The following is a 16883-nucleotide window of genomic DNA, read 5'->3' on the forward strand; positions in this document are numbered from 1 at the left end:
TTTCCTATGTTGGTCTGGAGCCCTGGCCAAGAGGGAACATGCTTTCAGGGCCTTTACAGTCACCTATGTGACAAACCACATCTTAATCACTGTTCTTGTGCAATAGAAGCCAGATGAGTTTAGCAATTTCCTAAGGAAAAAAAAAAAAAAAGAGACAGGCTATAGATATTGGTATTACTGAATTCATTATGGGAAAGACATCACAAAAGATCACATCCGTGACCACTTTCGAAATTCCTGATACGTTACTAGAACTATACATCATAATCTTATTTTAGATATTTTTATACTCCAGAGACAGGATATTTCAGCTCAGCTAAGATTTCTAGTGTCCTGGTCTCATGTGTTTCATGTTTTTATGGAAGATAAACTGCAAGAGGTTTAGTAATAATTTAGAAATAAATATTTCTAAGTAGCTACTCAACTGATTACTTGAAAAACAAAGCTGTTCTGATATGCCCATTAAGTCTAGACCATGAAGTGGACACAGTATTTCCACATTCACAGGTGTTACTGCAAGATAGATTTTTTGACGCATTGCTTGGTCACAGGTAGTACTGATCAGCTCATAAATTCCAGCAGCAGCACAGCTGACAAGCTTTTATGCAAAATGAAAGCCACAAATGCAAATCAGTTCTGAAACTGAAGAAAACTGCAGTGGGATAGCACAGGAGTATTGGAGAGAGATGTATGTTTCTTTTGCATCGGAGTGCTGCCATTTGCAATCATTTCTGAGTCAGCATGTACCACTTCATGGAGTGGTAGAGCTATAAGGCACAATGTACAGATGACCTAAAAAAACATTATTTGTAAAGACAAGCACTTAATTATTAAACCTGAAGGTTGCCTGTGCATATGTATACCACAAAGCAATGCTCGCTCATAAAATCATGTTATCTTTCCCACAGGAATCATGAATCGGTCAGTGAACCACATCTAATAAAATTTAAGAATATGGTGTGACTTAGGTATGTTCTGTGTAAAGAACGCATTGTTCTGTTTGTTCTGAATGGGGATACTGCTAGTTTTATTTGAAGCCCCTTAATTCATGTGTTCAGAGAGATAGTAGGTCTCTAGTAATCCTCTTATATGAAATGCCCTCTTAGTCATCTTTTTTCCCAGGATGAACTGTCCTAGTTGAACTAGTCATTCCTAATATGGAAGGTGTACCAAGTCTTTTACACCCACCTGTGTTGTACCTCTTCAAGTTTTACTCTATACGTTTTGAGAGAAGCACTACAACTGTACCTAACCTTCCAAATACAGGGGTACAGAGTGACATTGTTTGGAAACTGAAGCAGGACCTTTCTAATGCACATGATTACTGATTTCTTCAAACAATGCCATTGGATTCATGTGTAAAGAAAAGTCATACCAATACCCATACTGATTCTTCCTCAATTGAAAGCATTTATCCACACTCCCATTAATTTTATTCTTTTTGATGGCTTTCACCAACTTGCCCAATGCAGAAGTCAAGTTTACTGCTCTGTAGTTCCTCTCCTGCATCTCCTTTGGAAGCCTTTTAAAAGTCATACTGACTGTTTCACAGTCCTCTGATGCTTGGTCCCATTGAAAAGAGGCTGTGCAATCAGTCACTCAGCAATATCCTTTAGTTTCTTTAGTGCCCTTAGGTGAGTGGCATTGTGTCCTGGTGATCTGATACTGTTCCATTTGGTTTTCTCCTTAATGTGGTCTACTAACAGTTGGATTTAAGGCAGGTTCTTGGACACATTACCTGTATGGAGAGGTTTGTATTCCTGTCTTCCTTATCCTCTTTTGTAATTCAAAAAGCTTGATTCTCACAGACGAGTGCAACATACGTTGATGATTCTAGCAACTTAGGTACAAACGAATCATGTAGTGTATTGAGAAATATCCTTGTGATGAAACAAAGATATGGTTAAGCTGATGTAGACACTGATAATTTAAAACAGGATTGGTTACCTCTCTGAAAGTATTCTTTGCTTTTCATGTATCAACTGTACTATATTAAAAATAAATAATGTTACAGGGAATCTTCCATCTGTAAACACAAAAATTTTTAAAAAAATGTTTGGTTTATTTCCAAGAACGTTGTCATCAGAAGAAGAGAAAAAATGCTAAAAGTTTGTGAAATCTAAGGAAGCAATGGAGCCAAATCTTGCAGGACTTGCTAGAGTAAGTATAATTGCAGTTAGAAAGTTCCTGTTAAGGAATATGGTGAAAGTTACACTTCTGCATGCTTATTTGGTAGTGCAGTAAGACACAGTTGATAAGTATATACTTCAAGTCCGTTTGAAAAACTTGAATGTGCTTGTATGAAACTGCTGAATTTAAGTATTTCTAACCTTTAGAGTGCTAAAACAACTTTGCTTAAACATGGCTTAGTATTTGCATCACAGTAATTTTCTAAGTAATACTAATCTGAGGTTTCTACTCCTCATCACTTCTAGTTAATTAGACACAAAATCTGAATAATTACATTTTTAATATTTTTCTGTAAAGTTAGATAAAAACGCCTCCTGACTAGTATGAAGCATGCATATTTTCAGATGCAGAAGATAATATACAAATCTTTAAGCAAGTACAAAAAAAGAGAAAATTGAATGAACTGGGCTCTAACTATAATATTAGGATTGTTATTTACAAGTGAAGCAGAAAGTGTATTCACTGTGAGAGTGTTTTGGTAAAAACAAGCTTTACAGCACTGTGATTATAGCTTAAAATTCCTATGAGAAGTAGCTCCAAAATATTGACACATATGCCTATACCTCTGTGTGTTCAGGTTGTCTGCAAACTACGAACTACAGGGCAAGCACAGTGTCCTCTATCTTAAATGAAGATTTTGAATATGTGAAAACAAGCAAATAGAAACCAAGAGGCTGTTAATACACAGAGGTAACAAGAGCAAGACAACTGGCTTCTCCTCCTCCCTGAGTGACCGACTGTTGACATCCTTGGCATTATCTACTTTGTAACACTGTTATAAAACCAGCACAGAAGCTGAAGCCCAAGTTGTCAGAAGCTTAACTGTATATGAGAACCTTGGCAGAAGCAAAACACAGGTCAGTTGTCTGGATCTTTGTTGTTGGTGTGAATATATAATAGAAAGATTCCAGTCTAAGTAACAATTATCAGGATAATTTTGCATAATTAGCAGCTGGAAGAAAAATCAAATATGACATGCATCACCATGCACTTTTTTAAAATTTTTAGAACCTCAGTTTAATTACCTAATTATGTAGCCACAGCTGCTACATAAATACTTTCACTGAACAGTTTGCATCTTAATAGAGAGGTTGCCTCCTGTATGCATTCTCTCCAGGATACAATTTCATGAAATAATCTAACTGGCTGAACTATAACTATGCTATGAAAAAAAATCTGTGGTTCATCTCTTATGCAGTTCATTAGATGAAGAAAATAAGGAAGGACAGAAGAATAGTACAGGAGGTCAATATTACCTATGTTCTAACCTGTAGCTGTGTAGCTATTATAGGACACTTAAATAAATAACCAGAATATATGGATTATAAATTACCTATTTGAAGAGTGAGAAAGTAACTATGCCCTCAACTCTGACATAAATGAAACCTAATCTGGTAACTTCATTTAGCAGTTATGAACAAATCTAGCTAGCTGGAAAATCACATCTAATGTTTTATACTTTCAGAATTCTCAAAATTGATATAATTTCTGGAAATACTATTCTGTCAAGCTAAATATGATTATATTAGGAATTCTGCCAGTTCCTGAAATGAATCCATTTTCATATATTATTCAAAATGTCTCTTAATGTAAAACATCATTAAAAAGCAGCCTAAATTCCTGTGTTCTCAAGACAGAACATTAAATTAAAGCAATTAAGAAAAAAATAGTAACATTAACAAATAATGATAAATAATTAGAAGTAGGCTTGAGAGAAGACCTTATTTCGAGACCTTGAATATATTTGGCTGCAAAGTTACTTTTTGAAAATCAGGTTGACTCATAATAACTGTTCAATATCCACACCTTTATGTTTTCATCACATTAAAGAAGAAATATTTACACTATTTTCTTTGACTAAAAGAAGTGTGGGCTTAAAGTAGCTCCTGCATATAAAGACATTTATATTACTACTGTCTCCATCACCTCCTACTCTCCTCTCATTTATTCTTTAATGTCTTTCTGATTTTCTCTGATTACTTACCACGTTTACAGTAATCTGCTCTGCTCAGCTGGTACTATAGGTAAGGAAATAGAGACACATGGAAGAGAGGTTAACAGATTTGCCTTAATTCAACCATCAAATACACAGTACTGCAAGAAATTCAGGCCTCGGTCATGGAAACATTTGAACTTTAGTTAAGTTTATTTTATTGGACGAATAATGCTGTGCAAGATTATGGTTTTATGTAGACATTTCCATAGTTACAACCTATGGATTATAGATTAGAAACTGCATGGAAGAATCAATTGAATGCATTTATTTAATTCTTCTGAGATCTGTACTTGAAACTATTGCTGGAGATGGCAAATGTGTACAAACTTCCCTATACAAACAAAAACTTTAAAAAGATCAAATGCAGAGGATAGGCTGTGTAGGCATACCTGTCTCCTCATGCCATGTACCTGCCTGTTCTCTACTGGGGTGGAAGATGAGGGGTAAGGTGAGAGAGAGAGAGGGCAGGGCTTTTTCTGGATCAGTAAGAAAGGCTTGACAACAAATGGCTTAGTAAGACTGCTTTAATTAGAATAAGAAGAATAATATAGGTTATATAGGCTAGAAGAGTAATATGGGTAATATAGGCTAGTAAATCTTATGTCCCCTCAGTTGCTGGACACCCTGTGTTTGTGCAGCATCAGATGCAGCCTGAATGGATTTTCCCATGGCACGCTGTGCAGAGCAGATCCTGTCTGTGGAGAGAAGCTCTCTCCTTTGGTCCTGTGAGTTATTATATATTTTCCTTACAAGAAAACAACTCTGTTCCTAAAGGATGCTGTAATGAGAACTTCTTGCTGCACTGTTAGACATAGGCAAGGCCAAGCAGGAGGTGTAATCGCTGGTACCCAGTGGGAGCTGCCTGCGAGCTCCTCCATTTCATTGAGCTGGCTGCCTTCATCCTGAAGCCAGGGAGTTTGTGCAGCACAGCCCTGAAGGCCAGGCTGTATGTGCAGCACAGCGCACCTACTCAGGCTAACTGTTATGTGGATCACCACCTCCTAAATGTGGAATGCTCTCCTGGTCAGGATCAATACACTACTGAAGAGGAATGGTCATATTTTCTTTGAGAGTTCAGTGTAAGCAAATACCCCTTCATACTAAGCAGTTCATTCATGTTTACTTTGATGGGTAAACTTATGTTTTTAAAGCTGTAAAATACGCCTCCTTCTAATGAGGGGCTGTTCTATCACACAGTATTGTGTAAAGAAAAGAAGGTGGAACAAATAGGGCATGTAAAACAAATACATATTTTCCAATGAAATCTTACCAATTAACACCTTTTAAAGCCATTTTAGATCAATAAATGAACCATCTAGTATATATATAAAAAATCATAATACAGGTGCTTCCATATATGTATTCTAACAAGGATGTTTTGTGTTTCAGAAATGGACCACTGTTTGGAAGAAAGTAATGCTTCTCATATCTGCTAAGAGGTACAATATACACACGTTTCATTAGCTCCTTGTGGTTTGAATAAGAGTATATTTCACTGCATCCTATCAAAAGACCTTGTGCACTATACTATTGTCTAAGCCAGTATTGTATTTTCTTGCAGATTAAAGAAAAAAAAATCAGCAAAACAGCAGAACCTCTCTTCATGTTCTCTCCTTGTAAAAATGAATGGGATATCACAGCAATGAGAAATCAGTTGCCCCTGTTGCCTTTGCCTCAGGTGTTTGTGAAAATTTCTAAGTCCAAGCTTGCAAATATGATTACATTTCTTTTTCACTTGCTTTGTGTTAATTTTTCTATTAAAGATTAACTTCTCTCTCCATGTGTTATCAACTTGCTCCACTTTTTACAGATTAGCAACACACATCTGTATATGGGTGCTATGTTCACATCAGAGGCTAGGTTAACACACAGACTTCTGTGTCAAGTACAGTCTTACTGTCATGTCAGCATGATTTCTGGGGGAGCTAATGGTTAATCACTACAGTGCAGTAGGTATCTCTGCTTCCAAACATAAGAACCTACGCTTTGGAAATCACTGATTCAGTTCCATCTCTCCACTGCTTACACACTGACATTGTACCTTAATTTCTTCAGAATATATTTAATTTAGTAAATGTTTTAGCAATAAACAAATTAGAATATTTTTATGGCATTTTTTAAGTATAAAACCCAAATTCTAAAAATATTTCTGTACAGGAAGGAAATGGTAATGTCAGTTAAGCTAATAAAAAAGATCAAGCTTAGATATAAAAACGTAAGTCTGCTTTCCACATACGAGAAATTTTGATTTTGGCGTATCTGTCTGAAATCTACAAATTATTTGGAATTATATATATATTTTGTGTTTTTTTAATATAATTGGTAAAACATACAGAATAATGAGTATCATATATTTCCTTCTTTCCTACGTGGGGTTTTTTTGGTTGTTTGTTGGTCGTTTGTTTTGTTCTAAATGGAAAGGACAGGATGCAGCAACTCTGTTTCTATGTATTCTCTATTTCTCTTCTATAAATAGCCATCTCCAGGTGCTTCTGTGCAGAAACTGATGATGCTAAAGAATGTGAAACAGAATAAAAATTACAGTTGTCACATTGTCACTGGTCTCTTTTAAGCTTTTAGGCTGTAATTAGATCATCATCAAGCTATTAACAAGACATTTTACCCACATTCTAACCAGTAAATATTACATTGAATTTACTATATCAGGGTGAGCACTAGTCTCAGGGAGTTCAAGCTGGAGGTCATAAGAAAGGGTGGGTTTTACACACGGTGGTACTGACAGTGCTAAGTTAAACCAAGAGGACCGTGGAGGCTGCACAACATTGAGAATTGTGTTTCTGCCATATTCCAGTTACAGTATCAACTACTGTTTTGTTCCCAAATACCAGTGGGGTTAGGCAACACAATATGCAAATAACGAAGGGGGGCTGCGTATATGACATTTCCTCTGAAAAGAAGGTTGTTCTTTTCCAACAAAGGGAACCGGTGTTTTAATTTCCCATGATGATCATGTAGGTTTCATCAATCTTGTTTTCCAGTATATTGCATTGCCTTAGGGGACTCAACTGGTTTTGACAGAATCACTGGCAGCATAGTGATACTTTCTGGTATGTTGCTGATTGCTGTGCCCATACAGCATGGACATATGCATACAGCATGGACATATACATATCGCCTGACAGTTTTTCCTCAGGTACACGCCTTCTGCTTATTCTATGTTGCCATTCAGTCATTTTGTAATGGCTCCCCATCTGTATATATTTTACAAAGAAAATATCACCTTATACATTGCCCTTTATATTTTCAAGTTTCTGAACAGCTCCTAATGTGCTGAATTACTCTAATAAGCATGAATATCCAACTCAGCATCACTTTCAAATATTAGTGTTAAGAGGAAGCATTCAAACTAATATCACTATACAACTGCAGTGAAGGTGATTGTATATAAACATTTGCTGGTCACACTTTGCATCAGTAAGCAGAGGATTGAACAAGGAATTACCTGACACAAAATCTTTATCTTGGATACTTCATAAATAACAATTTGCAGTGCTACTGCAATCTAGGGAATTTATTTAGCCCTTTGTGGTATCAAGCAAATACAGTGTAGTAACCTTTGCACCAAAGTCTTCTGGTTTAGTCACTCCAGTCCATTCTGGACTTATCTACAGCCTCCTTCTTCCAGGGAAGGAGCATTGGAAAAGAATTGTAGGGAATGTATTCTGACCCAGTTGTCTTACACACCTACATTGCAACATTAGGTGCTCAGAGTTACCCTCTTGTCTTTGATTAAAGGAGTCTGGAGAGATAAGCAGCCAAGATAGGTAGCAGTGGTGTCTCAGTCCTGGTGCTTCCTTCTTGTTCAAGGGTCTTTCAGTCTGCTTCTTCCTCTGCAACCAGCCATCTCTGTGGACTTGCATGGAGGACTGTTGAAGGAAAAAGACCATAGCTTGGCGAAATGAATGCCTTCTCCTGTACCTGAATGTTCACAAGTAGAGCAGCAGGACAGAGGCTGAACCACTCTGAGAGCCATATTTGTGATACGAGCAGCCTGAATGCACTCACTAGCAGGGAGAGGCAGTTTTTCTCGCTGTTTGTTCATGTTAGAGTATTAGTGAAACTCCACCCCTTGTGATTAGTCATTTACCAAAGGAAGTGTAGGGATGTTTTTGTATATCCTCTTACTGGAGTTGATGAGGAAAATCAGAAGTCTGAATGTTATTTTCAATGGAAAAACAATAAGAAAGAGGTTAAGTGAATGAAAAGGAGGAAGGATGGACTAAGGAAAGGGAAAATTTAATACGAGGAAAAGGAGAAGGAAATAAAAGTAAGGAAACCTGTATCTTAAAGACACCAAGGGAGCATTTAATTAACTTGTATTTTCTATCAGTATCTGGATATTGGCACACTCACTGTATTTCTCTTCCATGTCATTGGTATTCTGCAGCTTCCAAAGATATAAAAGTGAACTTAGTTGTTTTACATGAGAAAAGGAAAGTAAAATAGGAGACAAACAGAGCTGCATTATGAGGGAAATTATTTTATTCAGTGAGTGAATGAAGGGAAAAAGTAACAAGAGCTTCATTGCTTTAATTTATGCCTTTTGAGCTATATCCATCTGGGAAATTTGCCTTCAATAGAGGCAGCTACAAGGTGGTGAAAATGAGAATGTTACTGCCCTCTGTAGTCTAGAAATCACAGATCTGTTTCCTTTGATGGGGTGTTGAGATCAATTTTTAGAAATCATGGTAGAAAAATTATCTTTTATATATACTTCAGAATTACAAAAGTTAAACTTTATATAGAGACTGTTGTCATAATACTTGCTGTTCACTTGTTTAATTCAACCTCGGGTATTCCTGTAGTTTCTAATCAGAGCTGAATAGTTAAGGAAAACTTGAGAAAAAACCATTCAAGTTTTATTTACTTTTTGAGCGAAAGATTTGTGTTGATTTTCAAGGTTAAAAAATTTGATACATAACTTGCTTACAGCAGTATTTTACCCAGAGTTTCTAGATGGGTTGATCTGTCAGGGAGGTGACTGTCAAATAGAAAAATAATAAGGTCAGGAATGAAGCTGTCTTATTTGTAGCATGAGGGCATTTGAAATGTTTTTGCTGAAACATGATTCTAATCAGAAATGGCATTTAATAATAGCCAAAAGGATTTTGGCCAATATCTAGTTGTATTTCATAGACATCTGGAGTGATCACAGCAAAGGAAGAGCCTCAACTGAGGAACCCTGAGCTTATTTACTTCCAGCATTGGCAGAGCATTGGTCAGAGATTCAATTCTTAATTAAGAGCATCCCTATTAGAAAAATGTTCAATGTCTGGCTGAAGATGTATAAGCTAGTAGCTTGAGTGGCCAGAGGGGATCATTGTGATCATCTATTCTGAACCTCTTTTATGCTGAGTGAGTGTTCATCATAAAACACATAAACAGTCTTGGGATGATAAGGTAAGAGGATTAATCACTAGGCTGTGGAGAATACATCTGCATGATATTTAGCACAAGTACAAGCTCTTTCTACCTATTTGACCAAGCAGTCACATAATATAATTGTGATTAGTGCAGTTTTGAGGTTAAGCTGATAGTAGTGGTAGTGCTGGAAGACACAAAGGGTACTTACAGGTGACTGAAGTGGGTTGATTGGAAATTATATGATGAATGTAGAATCAAACAGTACCTCAGGCCTCTTGAGAGAATGCAGGGTTCCAGACAACATACCGGCACTATGAGTGCTACAAAGTTGCATTCATTTAGCTGATACACAGATGTGTGATTAACTTAAAAAAACACCAGAACCTATTCTTTAAAAACAAGTATTTTAAGTGCTTGTCTTGTCTTGTTTTTTTACATCTCTGTCTCAAGGGCTCTTATTTTTGGGGTCCCATCTATTAATCACTCATTCTAATCTATGTTGTGTTTTTTGCTTTGGATAAAAATTATTTTTCCCCACAGGCTAAGATTGATTGACAGATCTCTCATCTTCAAATATTTCAAGTGCTATAGCCACTTTTGCTTTGTACAGTCACATGCTAAGCTATAAATATGTCATATACATAATATTAATATATGTAACTGCTTTACCAGATAATTCTTTGCTCTAAGTGACTTAAAATTCATGATGCTAAGTATCAAATCTATATTAATTTTTTGGCAGTAAGTTTGGAGTTTACTGCATCTGTAGAGATATCTGTCTTGAAAAAATGGAAATTCTGTCTCTGTGTTAAAACAGTGTTTGAAGACTGGCTCAACAGGAATGAATTATATATCATATCTGACTGCTGCTTGCCCGTGCCAGATTAGAAAAGAATGTTCTTCATCTTATTTGAGTGCTTATAACTGTGGAACTAAATGAATGCAAAGTCTGACACTTTATTTTGTTTCAAAAATGCAACAACTAATTTCCAAAACTGAAGTAAGTATATAGGGATATTTGTCCCAATGCACTGTTCCAAACTCGAACAGCTGTCACCTGCAGGACTTCCTGAGCCTTGTAACTACATGTCAGACTTTTTCTTCCATGAATTTGTTCAACTGGTTTTTAAACATTTATGTTTTTGATGTCCATAACATTCTGCATTAACAAATTCTACAGTTTAACATTTGTAGTATTAAAAATTACTTCCTATTGTTTTTCTTAAATGCTTTTAGTGGTAATACAGTTTGATACTCCCTCAAATTACAATATTAAAGTAAGACTTTGTAGGAAAAAACTGTCACAGAAATGTTAAAGGACAAATAATGTGGCATGCATTTTACGTAGCTGCTATTGGGGGAGAATTGTCAAGGAGACAGCTTTGTCAAAGCACTGTCCAAACTTCTTAATAATGTGAGCTACTAGATAATAGATTTAAGACTTCTTTGAGTATATTATAGTAAGGTTATTTCATGTATATATGACATGCTTTATAATCATTCCTCAATCTCTGCATTTTCTCCTCTTGAAAAAATTAAACAGAAAACTTCTTTTAAAATGACATATCTTTGTCTTATGAGATAAAAGGTAGTCAGATGTGAGAGCAGAAAACTCACCACAGAACCATTGCTTTAGGGTGACTTTTGTTGAGTCCTGTTGATTTAAATTACTTACACTTTTAAAACATTTTAAAATTTACATCTAAATATCCTTTAGCCTGTTAATTTCCTCTTCTGAAAGATGTGTTCCTACTACCTTGTTGTTAAACTTTATATATATGAAAAATTGGATCAGAATACTTTTTATTTTGAAGGAAAGGGTGAAAAAAGCCATCGAATACTTCTGATTTCTAATTTGTTCCTACATACTTCAGCTGTTGTCTTGTACTGTACCCTAGCAACATGTCATTGCTTTAGTTTTATGACTCTTTTTTGGTTTTCAGAGCATTAACAAGCTGCTGATATGACCATTTTACTCTTACAGTATACTTCCTGCTTTTCTTGCTTTTTGTAAACTGAGTTGCCTGCACTGCAGTAGAACTGTAATCCCCTCTGCCCCTGTATGTGAAGTAACTTCATTTTGAAAATAAATGTCATAATTATTATGAGGTAAAATTCACTACTGTTTTTAATGTTATCTCTTTTAACTGCTAATTTGACAGACCCTTTATTCTCCTTTAGATTTCATTCTCATAGGAATGAGTTTCTTGAATTTGTTGAAGACTTTTTTGAGTGTGGTCTGAAAGGTAAAAAAGAAAAAAAATTTTTTTTTTAATAATGTACGTTAAAGCCAGTGTTATGTTTATTGGGGACTGGCTTTTGGGTTTTAAATTCTCAGAATTAGCATTATCATTGTATAGTACTATCTACAAACACAAAACTCTTTAATGTGAGATACTGTTATAGCTAGTTTGCTTTCTTCAGCAGTTCTATTCTACTTGTATGCATTCATTCTGCTATCAGTTTGTTGCAGTTTGATGCAAACTGTTTACTAAGCAAATGGTCTGCCATAGATATCTGAAAGAAGTTGCTGATACAGTAGTGGAAATAACTTGTTTAATTATTTTATCATTCTATCACATAATTTACTAAAGTGGTAGAACTTTTGCCAAGGCAAAAATCAAGAAAAGATGTTAAATGATCTGCCAAAAATTGCAGGGAGAATATAGGTCGCACGTCACAACTGCTTGTTTCCTTGTCCTGACTTACACCTGAATGTAGATCTGCAAAGGAGGGAAAGCATATTGTCTACTCTGAAAACACTGATGTAAAAATCAGAAGGAGAGTAGACAGAAACCAATGTTTTCCACCTTTTCCATAATTAGTATGACCCATGGAGGTCACACCAACTGCCACAAAATTTGCTGGTAGGCTCAGTATTTGGAACAGTGGTGCATGAAGCACCGGCCATTGTGCAGCAGCTGTGTCTCTGTCTCTGAAATTTGCAGCCCATAGATACTCTAACTAAGAAAACAATAAAACTGTCATGACTTTATTAATATTCTACAGAAAAAACTGGGGGATGCCTTCAGCTTATAAATATATATGTATTTCACTACCCATTCCCTGAGGCTCTCTTAATATTCCTACAGACTCATCTACTCCTAAATCTAGTTAATGCCTACTGACTGGTACTCCTTATTTTGCAATGTGATCCTGTCTGGAATGAAGTGCTAAGGCTTGGACAATAGGCCCAAGCCAGAGTTGACCTATAGATGAATCCTGTATATTTGATAACCATTGTGCTAACAGGTATTGTACTAAGTTATAACAAATGACCTGTTCTGATGTAAAAAGTGCTAAAGTGTTGGAGTGCTGAAGCCTGAACAACAGGCCCCAAGCTGAAGCTGCTAACTTAGCATGTAAGCATTAACAAAGTATGTAAGCTCGCTAGTGAAAGATGCAGCTTAGACAGAATATAATCAGCAGTGAGGATGAAATGTTAAGAGAATGTATCCAACTTCCCTTGTTTAGCCTTGTTCAAGGCTGAGAACGCACGTATTTGGCCTTGTTAGAAACTCCCTTGGTTTCCCCCCCTGAGCCCTGGCCAGGCTTTGGGTGGAATCCAACAGGAGAATGAAATTCAGATATTTGCTGCTCAAAACAAAGGTGCCAGTTATTCTGGCTTGCTGATTTTTAGGTATATAAGGCTGGATCCGCTCACAGCGACTTTGGAAGCCTCACCTATGGGTGCATGCACCGCGTAGGATTTCCCACTTGCAGGGAAAGGTTCTCCAAACCCTCGCTGTAACCGGGGCTGGCTCCCCAGCGACTGCGGATCTGGATGATGGTAACGTATGCAAGTGGTGATGGATCTTTCTTAATCACTGTTCTCTCTCTCAGGGAGTAATGATTTGATGCATTACCCTGTATTTTCCTGTTTGTTTGTTTTCAGTGCCTTGTTCTGTCTTTTCTTACTGTATGTTTTCTGTATTACTCTGTTACATTATTTAGTTATCACCAGTAAAATATGCCTACTCTTTTCACTCTGGTGTCTGAGTTTAATTGGTATCCCTAATCAGCAAAACACTGGAAATCCCATGCTAATAATGTATTTTAGACTTATTGAGTTATGTGTGGTTGACAACCATGTGGTAAACTGTTCTAAGATTACATGCATGTGATTATTCCAAATGAGGCTGAAATTAGACTATATTCAATACAAACAAGTAACAGTCTTCTGAAATGAATGCCTGTTCAATAGTTAATGTAATGTACTGTAATATGGTTTCAGTAAGGCAAAACTCACTTTTTAAGCATAATTCTGTGTGTTAATATTCTTCAGAGGACAAAAATCTTTCTTGATCTTCATGTGACATTATCATCAGCCTTTGACTTCCAAGAAGTTCTGAAGATAAGAAGGAAGAATAAAATAAGTAGCTTAACATTTAAAATCTCATTTACCTATGATAATTGTGACATTTATTTCCAAAATGAAGTTATTTAACATACAGGGGCAAAGAGGATTACAGTTCTTCTGGAGTGTAAGCACTCAGCATAAACCCCAAACTGTGATAACTAACTGAATTTATAGTTCTAGTTGTTATCTATACAAACACTGTTGAGATCAAGACATAGACACAATTAAAATAGTGAACCTTCTGGGCTAAGGAGCCTGATTTAAAGCCTGATTTTAATATTCATCCTTGAAAAAACAACACTCAGTAAAGTGTGTGCCACTCCAGGTAGGAACAGTAAATACCTAAACACCAGTCACTCAGTCACTAAGAGAGAAGACATGTCCAAGGAAGCACGCAGAGGAGCTTGGTACTGTTTTTCACCTTAGCACATACTGGTATCATAAAGAGCCAGTTACAAGACATCGTTGCCCTCCCATTAAAGTCGGTGTAACAGAGCGTATGTTTTTCAGAACTTCCCAGCTCCCTCAAGGGAAAATTTTTTTCTTCACTATGAACGTAAATGTATCCTTAATGCTTTTGTAGAACCTATGTGATACAAAAATATTTCATGCATAAGAAGTGAAGCTTAAAGGGGAACTGTTTAACTATGAGATTAACTAACAGAGATTTGGCATCTCTGAAACAGCTCTCTGTACTTACGATCAGAAAACATACAGTGTTCAGATAAAATAGGCTCCATCTTAAAAGCCCTTCTCCAAGTGCATAGTCTGAGTTTTGATGAGTTCAAAGACTGCTGGGCTAGCTTTCTGAATTATAGGGACATGAAAAGTTTCATCACAGGCTGCTGATTCTGCTTCTCTGCTTCCACAGAGTTCAGCAAATCAGCAGAGCTGCACTTGAGCTCCAGTCCTGCAGAGCTCTTGATCACTCAAACTGCAGTGTTAGCTGCTCAGCAGGACTCTTCTTGCTGCAATGTTGCTGCATTCCCAGATTTTGCAGGGCTGGAGTGCTATAGAATTAGATCCTTGCAGCATGATTAGTTCTTTCATCAGTCTCAGAGACGACACATGACTTTCTGCCTAAAAATTTCTGGGTAAAGGAAGCATGGATATTCTCGTTTTGGTTGGATTATGGCAAAAATGTAGTCTATTTTTATTTCCTGCACAATAAGCCCAATTCTAGCTTTAAAATAAAATACATAAATGTAAGTAATTAATGATCTACACAACAATGGTGGATCAATACCATAAATAAATGAAGTTTGTTAGGTGTTTTGAGATTTAGAAATGAGGAATTGTATTGCCACAGCAAGCACCTATAATTTTTATTTAGATGTATTGAGTTTTGGTTGGGTTTTTTTTGGCAACAGAATGTTTATTTTGAGAAAAATGTATAAAATTTAATAAAAGAAATTGATAATTTATTGCTTGTTTTTAATTAAGTAAAAAGTCAAATATATAGGGGGACAAAATGCTTCCAAATACTCTTGAAATCTTTTCATTTGTAACCATCGGTTTGAATCAAAGACTGCAGGGTCAGACTGACAAGCAATGAAAGTCTAACTTGGCATGGCTGAGGAGGTGCTCCATTCCTCCCTGCTATGCAGACAGCTCAGTTTCTCAACAGCCAGATCTTGAAACACCATTGTTCATAGCACAAGATTTTAAAGTAACCATAATCACTCCCATAGTTTAGGAGATGCAGCTGTCAGGTATCTGTGAAACTGGTAAAGGGTGGACAGATGACAGTATTGCCCTTCTAAGCAGTCTTAACCTGAGAGTCCTCCGATTACGGGTGAACATCCAAAGAAACAGGTTTATACAATTGTTGTTTAGTAGCATAAATAAATGAACCTAATAGTATAATGTATTTTCTTGTAAATGGAAACTGTCACAACTGGAGTGCTAGTAGGAGCCCTGTAGGGGCTGGGAAGACAAGTTTAGAAAAAGGACACCCTAAAAGCATGTCACCTTTATTATTGGTATGCCAGGTATGGTCTCTTGGGAAAACTAAAATGGAAGCTAGGAGTTAATCAAATGTGTTGTATATATAGTGAAGACTTCTTGTACTATATTATTTGTAAAGTTTTTGGCAGGCTTGAAGATGTTAGTGAATTGTAGAGAAGGCCCTTAAGCTGGAAAGATGTGGTAATGAAGGAATGCAGGAGGGCAGGGCCACTCCCTGGAATTGAGACGTCTGCATTTACACTACCCATGTCAGTGCTGTCAAGAACAGGCACCTTTGATTCATTATTGATGTCAGTCAGGAACTTTAGTTCCCAAAGCTAACACTTAGTAGAAAAAAAGAACAAACAAGAACCACAAGGACAGTAGCAACCACTCACCTATTCTAAGGACTACCACTTATTTCCTTTCATTTATCATGTTAATAAAGAGGAAGATGAAACAATCAAGTTTCTGTGGGTCGAGCTAGATGGTGTAAATTATTAGGTTTTGTTTTAGACTAGGTAGTTGTTTTCTTGGTAGTAAATATGATAGTTCAGAAAAATGGTTGCTGTGGAAAGAACAAAATCATATCAGTGTAATCTGTATCTCTTTAATGCTAGTTTAAACTTTTAAGGATTTTAAGATGGTTTAAGCTTTTAAGGACTTTTAATTGACCGTTGAGTATAATGGCAACAATCATATTAAAAACCAGTTCCCTTTTCAAAGATGGTCTGGTTGGATTTGCTAAATGTATGACTACAGACAAATGTGTGAAGGCATGCTAGTCTCCAAATAGGCCCAGGCAACACAGCAAGAAACATACTGTGTCACCTGTATTCCCAAACTTGCCTTGGGTGGCAGATGCTCAGTGATTTTGTCTACAACACCATTTTGTTTGTATTCATTTTGTCTATAAGAAAGGATATAAGTTTCTGTTACTGAAGTAAAGTTACTGAAGTAAAGAGTTCTCAATTGCAAAGCTAGAAACAGGTAAAAACATATTTA

Source organism: Strix uralensis, chromosome Z (assembly GCF_047716275.1).
Source record: "Strix uralensis isolate ZFMK-TIS-50842 chromosome Z, bStrUra1, whole genome shotgun sequence".
In the NCBI taxonomy this organism is placed as follows: domain Eukaryota; kingdom Metazoa; phylum Chordata; class Aves; order Strigiformes; family Strigidae; genus Strix; species Strix uralensis.